The following is a 9,055-nucleotide window of genomic DNA, read 5'->3' on the forward strand; positions in this document are numbered from 1 at the left end:
TATTTTAATAAAGGCAATTGGAGATTAATATTGATTTAGAAAATGTGAGGGGTAGTCCACATGAAATCTATAGAATTTCCATGTTACTTTCCAAATTGTATTTTGTGCAACCCAATATTAATATTTATATACATTTCTTAAGCATGAACTAAGAATAAGAAGACACGGGCTAAAGAGCATTTGGGGTTTATTTATAGGGGAACAACTTAACAAAAATACTAGTTAATCACTATGCTAGGTGCTAAAGATTCATAAATGAACAAAACTGGTCTGTATTCAGGGAGCCCAGAGGGAAAATAAACATGCAATGGATTCATTGAGGTTAATGGGATACGTGCTACAATAGACACATGTACGAGCACAGAGAAAGTTGTGGCACAGCAGCTACCGGGGGGAACCTCTGGCCATTTTTCTGAAGCACAGAGAGATTACAAAGTGACCTCTGAGGAGGCTTCAGGTTTTCCAACAGTCGCTCTCTTTGCCTATAGGAACACTTCTGGAACAGCGGGAAGCTTTAGTGCAAAAAGTGTTTCCAAACTTGGGTACCAAAATAATTATCATTTCTTGTTTTCCTTTAAATACACTTGAAGAATAGTCTTCCTTCCCTATTATCATTAAATTCCTTTTTTTAATCCTTGTTCAAGTACAATTGTCTCCATTTTCCCCCCACCGCTCCCCCCTCCTCCCTACCCGTCCCCGCCGCCCACCCTCGACCCTACCCCCTTTGGCTTTGTCCATGTTTCTCTATATATGTTCCTTGACGACCCTTCCCCTCTTTTCCCCCATTATCCCTCTCCCCCCTCCCCTCTGGTTACTTCAGTGTGCCTTTATGGTTAAAAATAATTTATGCAAGGAATTTTGCTCAATCAGATGCAGGTTTGGTTACATACTTTTTATATTATATAGCGGAACACTTGCACTAGAGCCTTCTTGCAAGAAATGAAATGAAACGAGGGTTAACTTATAACTTAGCAAATGAAGCAGAAATGCCCAGACTGCCTGCTGCCATGGCAGTAAAGAGGCCGGGCTGGCAAGCTGCGGCCCCGACATCATAGCGGTGGCAGGATCTTCTCCGGCCCATTGGTTCATTTCCCCTGGGCTTCAGCTGTGAAAATGTGGCCTCAGATATTATCTGTTGGCATAAGCTTTTCATAGTAACTATTTTGCCCATAATTCAGAGTTACTTGGAAACACACCTGTGGTTTGCTTTGAAAAAGAACATGAACCCATAGATTCAACAAAATCATGGCAAAAATTTGTAATAGGAAATGCTACATAGAAAAATATATTTCTAAAGATATTCAGGTGCTCTGTTTTGATTCTTTGGTACGACTTTTACATGTTCCTTTGTCACTCCATGATGATTTATAATTGTTTTGCAGCTCTGTGAAATAGTTCAATTTTTCATAGGAAAAAAATTTAATTTCAAAATAATGGCATAGTTTTGCATGATAGGAAAACAGCTTTTGTTTTTCAGACTATTTCACAATATATTCTTATTATGAAAGCATACTGTTTTTCAATAAAGTCACCCAAAAGGATGTTTTCCTTCACGTAATCATTAATAGCTATGAATAACTCATGAAATATATTGACAATCCCTGATAATTGCTAAGAAGCTGTTCTGAAAGCCATAAGCCCATATTCTTGCAGACCATAAAACAGGTGTTCCCACTCCCTGTGTCCTTTGTATACACATTCATTCTGTATTCAAATCACAGAAGCAAGAGGCAGGATAGGGTCTGTTACCTCACTACTAATTTCCCTAGCAAATAAACCAGCAGCTGCTGGTCCATGAACCAAGTTGCCACTGCAAACAGGACGCGGTATACACGGGACAGGATGCTTTCATGGAGCCCTTCCGCAGTACCGTGGGGGTCTTTCAGTGCAAAATATACCTCCTTCTCTTAGGTAAGACACTGCACTATTGGTGTTTTAACTGTGTTGTTGTTGTTTTTTTAATTGTGGGCTTAAGGTAAATATTTGCTTCAGGCTGTAGATTGAATCAGATCATTGAAGAACAGCTCAGAACCTTTTAAACAATAACACATTTTGTTCCAGCAAAGAAGCAGGAACATTTAGGAGAAATAAGTTTTCAATAAATAGATGGTTATTATTTTCTTAGAATGACAATTATTGTCAATAGCACTCATTAAGAAAGTTAAGACATTCTAAAAGCGTAATGAAGTTCTTCTTTTCAGAGAGTTTACATATAAGTTCAATAGTCCTCAGTACATTGCATTTTGGCAAATATTCTTAGAGGCCATGAGTTTATGACTGCTTATAGTAAAATTCAAAACAATTTATGAAAATGGTTACTTGCTGTTTTTATTCAAGATATTGTGGCAAACTATTAGCTCTACTTCATTTTAAATTACCTTTCTTATGAAGTATGGAAATAGGTAAAGTTCCAAACTGACAAAAAATATTTTATATGCTATTGGGAGAAATGGGCTTCAAGAAGTATTATTTCTCCAAAATGCCTCCGGTCTTCCTCTATGCCTAATGTCTATTCCTATTAAATTTCTTTTTCTCTGCCTGAGTATTTTTTCCTCTATATCTTTATCCTTAGAGGTTAAAGGAGTCTTCCTCCAACATCCCCACTGTTTCTGTCACCATTATTTTCCCCACATGTTCTCTTTTTCAGCCTTCCTATTTATCAGTTTTGAAAGTCAAGGTTAGGTTCTTGTTTACATACAACAGAGAGGAATTTTTAAAAGATTCTATTTCTTAAATTTTAAGAATTTAGTTAAAAGAACAATTTGTTTTAGTCTTCTTCAGTAATTTAGAGCCTTGCTTTCACTGGTGTATTTCATTTTAGTAAATGAGATTGTTATTCAAATTTGTATCTAATGTTGTGTATATCCCATGTGTTTGAAATGTGCAATTGGTAAAAAAAAATTTTTAGACTTGATTTTTTTAAAAGACTCTTACATTTATTTTTAGAGAGAGGGCAAGGGAGGAAGAAAGAGAGGGAGAGAAACATCAGTGTGTGGTTGCCTCTTGCACCTCTGTACTGGGGACCTGGCCCACAACCCAGGCATGTGCCCTGGCTGGGAATCAAACTGGGGACCCTTTATTTTGCAGGCCGGCACTCAATCCACTGAGCCACACCAACCAGGGCCAACTGGTAAAAAGTTTTAAAGTGTTTGAGTTTTCTATATTTGTGATTGTTCCAGTGTTTATGTTGTCAAATTCAAACCTATGCAGATTTTTCTTTTTTAGAAAAATCAAACAATTGCTATAACTGGGTTTTTCTCTTCATGCACTTTTCTGTGAATTGAAAATATCCTGTGTGTCAGTGCCCCACTTATTGTTAATTTTATAACAAGAGGACTGCTGTCATTTCATAAGTAATGCTTTTGTAATTAGCTTAAAGAATTTAGAGACAATTCACTTGAGATATTCAACTAAATATACCTTAAAGAAATAGCATGTTCGTAAGTAAAGCAGTTATTTTCCCTTAAGAGTCTCTTACACACACTTACTTTTTTCCATTGGTAGTATGTTGTAAAGACCACAGGTGACGTAGGAATCTTTTTGTTTTTCGGAATATTGCGTTATCTGTTTGTTTTTTTTCTTTTTTAAAAGAACTTAAAAATTTGAAGCCCAAAATGTGCTTGTAAAGTCTATTCAAAGTAAAACTTTATAATTTCTATTTTTTCTAAATATGCAAGAGTTTATTTTCAGTCAACAATAGCTGTGTTATGCTTGCTAATATCACACTTGATGATAGGGAAGTAAATGCCAACTATTATGAGCTACAGCTAGAGGTCACTTTGTGAAAGTTTGATGTTTATATTTAACACAGTAAAAGCAGCCTAGGGAGACTTTTGTTTCTGGAATTTAGATAAATTTTACAATATGACTTCAGGTGTTCTTCAGCACTGGACATTTCTTTAAAATGCTGCTGCTACACTGTTTAAGGGTGTCTCTACTAGGGAGATTATTGCTATAATTTTGATGTCAGATTATTAATAGTATTAAAAATGTTTCTCCAGATTAGTATGCCTTATTTGCAAAAAGTGTATGAGTTTTCTTTCATCTCAAAAAGTATTGATCTATAATAATAATGAAATAAATTTTCATTTAAGTCAAAATATTTGAAATATCAAAAGGAAGTTAAAATTGCATCAATTTTATATCAATTTTTTAAATCTATTTGTTCATAGAGAGGGTGACTTTCTAAAATCAATACTTTCAGTCCTTTAGGTTTTCTCATACAACTAGAAAAGAGCACTTGAAAAATACTCATAATGAAACTAATTTTTTTAAAGTTAATAAACTGCTGTTTGACACATGAATTCATCACATCTGCAGGGGGAAATACAGCAATGGCAAGAGAGTATGTGTTCCTACGATGTAGAGGAGGCATTTGATTATCTGTTCATTCCCCTAAGTTCACTGCAAGTAAGGGTTGCTTCATGTCAATAGATTCATGTCTTCCCCGAAAATGAAAAGATTTTAGGTGGCTGAAATAAAATGTTATTCCTTGATGACATTCTTATAATTTACTACCTATATTTTTTCTGATTAAAAATGGTGCAGGCAACCTAAGGAAAGAGTTCTTGTCACAGCTGTGCTACATGTTCTCACTGTCGTACATATATTTAAAATAATTCAAATGACACGACTTCATATCATTGATGTGATAAGCATTGAACATAAGCAGAAGTATTAATGGCAATATGCTTTTTAAGGTATTATGTGATGTAGTTTCTAAAATGGTCCAAAGAACTAGTTCACACTCCATAAACAATATTGTAAGTGCCATATAAAAATGTTATTTTCTGTTTAAGTAGCGTCATTTTTACCTGGGCTGCAATATTCATGTGTAATATTTTATTAAATAAAATTTGCTTCTCATAACCCCAGTCACAGACTCCCTAACCAGTCTTTTCATATTCAGATTCAACATTCTGATTCAAGATCTAAAAGTCACCAACATTTCTGGTCTTGTAAATCTGGCACTCCACAGAACTTAAGTGTTTTCCAATCATTTCAAGAATATTACAATCTCAGTTCTTTTTTTTCAACTGCAACCGCAAAAAAAAAAATTTTTTTAAAAAAAGGAAAAAAATGTAGATAAGAAAGAGTTCTTACCCTTTTCAAAAAAGGGAACAAGGACTTTTGCAATGACTTCCGTAAAAGACAAGAACAGACTGGCCAAACTGCATTCAGGCCATCTAGAGCTACATCTCAGTCAACAGTGGTTTCTAGGTTGAGCCGTGAAGTGTGTTAAATGGACCTATATATCAATGGCCACACTGCTCACTAAAAGAGGTAACTACTGAGCTCTGTGTCAGCGGCCATGAGGCTTTTCCAGGGCATTCTCAAGGCAATGATGTGGATTCCCACCATCCCCCTTGATTCCTTGGTAACAAACACAGAATTGCCACTTTATTAAAGAGTATCCAAGGATTGGCAATGTATTAAGTGCACTAAAACCTGGGACTCAATACTTCAAAATTCTTTGTGCCCTCTCTCAATTAAATATGGGCCTTTCACCTTCAAATGTAAGGTACCTGCTACTCTGAAAAAAGAATGTCAAGAACATAAACATTAAGAGTAAAAAAAAAAGCCTTAGATCTCATCTAAGATCTCATCTTTTTGCACTGGAAAAAACTAAGGTCTGCATAATAAAAATGACTACTAAGGTCACTTAACCGATCAAGCCCCATTTTTATCCCAAGTGTGTGTCCTTTACTTAGACCTCACATTTGGTGAATTTTTAACTTTATTTAAGTATCAAGGAGTCTTCCTCCACAAATTTAGAGAACAGGTTCCTGAAATCCGTTATTTCAAGGCAATTAACAAGCGATGGATTTAAGACTATATGGTAGAAGTGGGACAAGGGAGTCCAAGATGAGGAGTGAATGATGAAACCTTTTCAATATTTTTATGTGCACTTTAATAATAAAAAGGAGACAGCAACACACAATAAATATGGTGGAAATTACATTTTACATAAGTTAATAATAATGGGTACTAAAAAACTAGTTTTTAGTATTGCTTACCAGGAACTTGTCAGGAGCTTCCTAGCACCAATTTCAATGACAGGCATGTAAATGTATGTTGTTTTGTGCAGATAACACAAATAGTGAAATGAATTTTTTCCTGTATTGGTCTCCCATCCAAATGCCCAGTATCTTTCCCAAATCTGTGACTTCGAGAGCCTTGCTCCCTCCTTTCAGCCTCTGCGTCTTATGTCTCAGGCATTACCATCTGAAGTCTCAGATTTACTCTCTCATCCTCCTCTCTCTGTTATGATTTCCTTACAGAAACCATTACTCCTTTCCTGCAAACCACTTTACTGACTCTAAAATCCCAGCAACCAGTTCCACCTTTTTCTACAGATTCAAATTTAACATTCTTGCACTTTCCACAAAAGAAAACAGAAGCAAATCCTCCTACCTTTGTAACTCTTTTGTTACAGACCAAATCACTAAGATGAATGTGCAGGTACAGCCCATTATCAAAAAAAAAAAAAAAAATTTACAAGTCAACCACAAATACACATAAAGGGCAAGGACAGACCATAAGACACTTGTTTATTTTTCCCACAGTCACCTAACTTTCAGTCCATATAGTTAGTTTCAGTTGAGCAACCAGGAGTCCCTTCTCCAACCTCCTCTGATCTTCCTCTTTTTGCTTTGTCCTCCTGAGCTCTTTGGTCTAACTTCCCTGATGGCCCCAGGGTCTTACCCTCTGCTACCAGCTAGCCAAAGGCCAAAACCATGGAAATCTTTGTTCCCCCTCTACCCTGGGAAGGAAAGACGGAAATTTACTGTCGGTAGAACTTGATACCTCATAGGAGCAGGCCTAAGTCTTTCAGTTTCTCCAAAGAAATCATTGTATAATAGGACTTTATACCTTTCCCTTCCTAATAGTGATGGCTTTTCATAACAAGACCAAGGTAAGGCTGAAAGTTTCCCTTCCTAGTTACGGATGAAAGGGGGAGCAATTAAAGAAGATAAACATTTTGTATATGAGGAAATTGAAATTGTGAAAACTTATTTAATGTGTAATTTTGAATTCAACACTCTATTCAGTTTCTTCACAGCATGCCCAGGAAAAACTTAGCCTTTCCCTGACAAATCATTACCTGCCTGAGGGAGCCAGAAACAATGGCGGTGACTTGACAAAGAATTAGTTAAAAGGTATTTTAAGCTAAAAGATAGTAACTTGACCTTAGGTGTGTTTTAGCTCCTGAACCTGAAGGTGAAATGACCCCCTGGCTCCTTTTCCATGAACCGGACAGAGGAACCCCAAAACAGACCTCAAAGCTATCCCCAAGACCTGAAGAAATGATTTTTTACCAATCAGCTCCCAACATGACCCTGAACTTCTAACCCACTGTGTCTTGTGTTTTTTGCCCTATGTAATAGGTAGCCTACATGTCATTGGGGAGTTCAGGCTTTTGAACATTAGTTTCTGGTTCTCCTGCACAGTACCATGCCTAGTAAACTCTTTCCCCACTGTGGGTTTCAGTGTTTAGTGTTTGGCTCTGCTAGCGCCAGCTGGACGAACTCTTCTTTTCCGGAGTTTAAGATATTTATTTGTGCCCAAATTCCCATCTCTTCTCACAATATTTTATTCCGTCTTCATCCATCTGTATTCTGCTCCATCAAGATTTCTCTTTCTAGTGCATGATTCCAACAGCCACAAACATTTTTCTGTTCCTTTCACAGCAAAACTCCCCAGGAGTGTTGTCTATATTCACTGTCTCTGATTTCCTTTCCATTCTTTCTTTTTCCCCATACTCTTCAAAATACTTCACATTAAGTTTCTTCCATTTCCTTCTCCACTATTTCAAATGTTCAAATGATGTAGCTACTATATTTCTACTTCTAAAAATGAGGACTTTGAAGCAAAGAGATTTTAATTAGGACTTCAGCAACATGGTAGCCTAAACTAAGGAAGATTTTCTAATCAATTTTGAATACATAGAAATGCTAGGTAAAATAAAACAATGTGTCATGGTTCAAGGTAAAGATGGGGAGATCTCTAAGTGCCAGAAACTAGAAAGAAACCTGCCGACACACCAGTAGGTGCATGGGCCAAAACAACCCAGGCAACTAGGAGGCCAGGAGTCAGGGCTGTGCACTGGGCAGAGGTCCATGCCCCAAGGCCCTCCAGGACCCTCATTCCCTCTTCAATTCACTTTAATCGGGCTTTCATGTCTAGTCTACCCTTTCAGTATTCCCTCTTGAATGTCTAATGGGCATCTAAAATGAACATGTACAAAACTGACTCCAAATCTCTTCCCCCAGAAAAGTTGTTCTCCCCACAGTCTTCCCAATGATTAATTTATTAGTTCTCCACTAATAAATGACAACTCCATTCTTCCAATTGATCAACTACCTTGGAATCACTGTTGACTCTTCCTGGTTTCGTATACCCCATCCCCAATGTGTCATCAAACCTGTTAGTGCCACCAGTCTTTTCTCACAGTATCTCTTACTATCACGCAGGTCTACAGCACAATCATCTCTCGCCTACTTTATTGCAGTCACCTCCTAAGTGGCCTCCTACTCCTTCTCATGCCCTTATTTCTATCTATTCTCACAACTACAAGAGTACACCTTTAAAAAAAAAGAAAGAAAAGAAAGATCATATCCCTCTCTGCTCAAAAAATTCTAGTTGCATCCCCATTTTGCTCAGAGAATAATTGCCAATGTGTTTTCCGTGACCCTAAGAGACATGGCCTGGTCCAGCCTGGCCACCTGCTGACTCATGTCTTGCCACGCTCTTCCTTCCCCTCTCTGGTCCATCTACTCCTGCCTCTTGCTGTTTCTCAAACACACCTGCCAGCTTCCTGCCTCTGGGCAGGAAGAACTGATCATGTCTGATAATGATTTAAGATCACTCTCCTTGGGATATTTGCATTTGGCAAGACTTAGGCTAAAAGGGAAAACTACCAATAATGGACTATTTAGCCATTTCCGAAGCCTTTGAAAGATAATTCTTGGGAGGAAGCAGCCCCTTCATGCTTCTCAAATCATATAGTTGGATTAGGGTATGATATGTCTGAGACATTAATATAGTCACAATT

The sequence above is a fragment of the Pteronotus mesoamericanus genome, unplaced genomic scaffold (assembly GCF_021234165.1).
Source record: "Pteronotus mesoamericanus isolate MK-2021 breed Mesoamerican mustached bat unplaced genomic scaffold, CSHL_Meso_final scaffold_85, whole genome shotgun sequence".
Classification (NCBI taxonomy): Eukaryota; Metazoa; Chordata; class Mammalia; order Chiroptera; family Mormoopidae; genus Pteronotus; species Pteronotus mesoamericanus.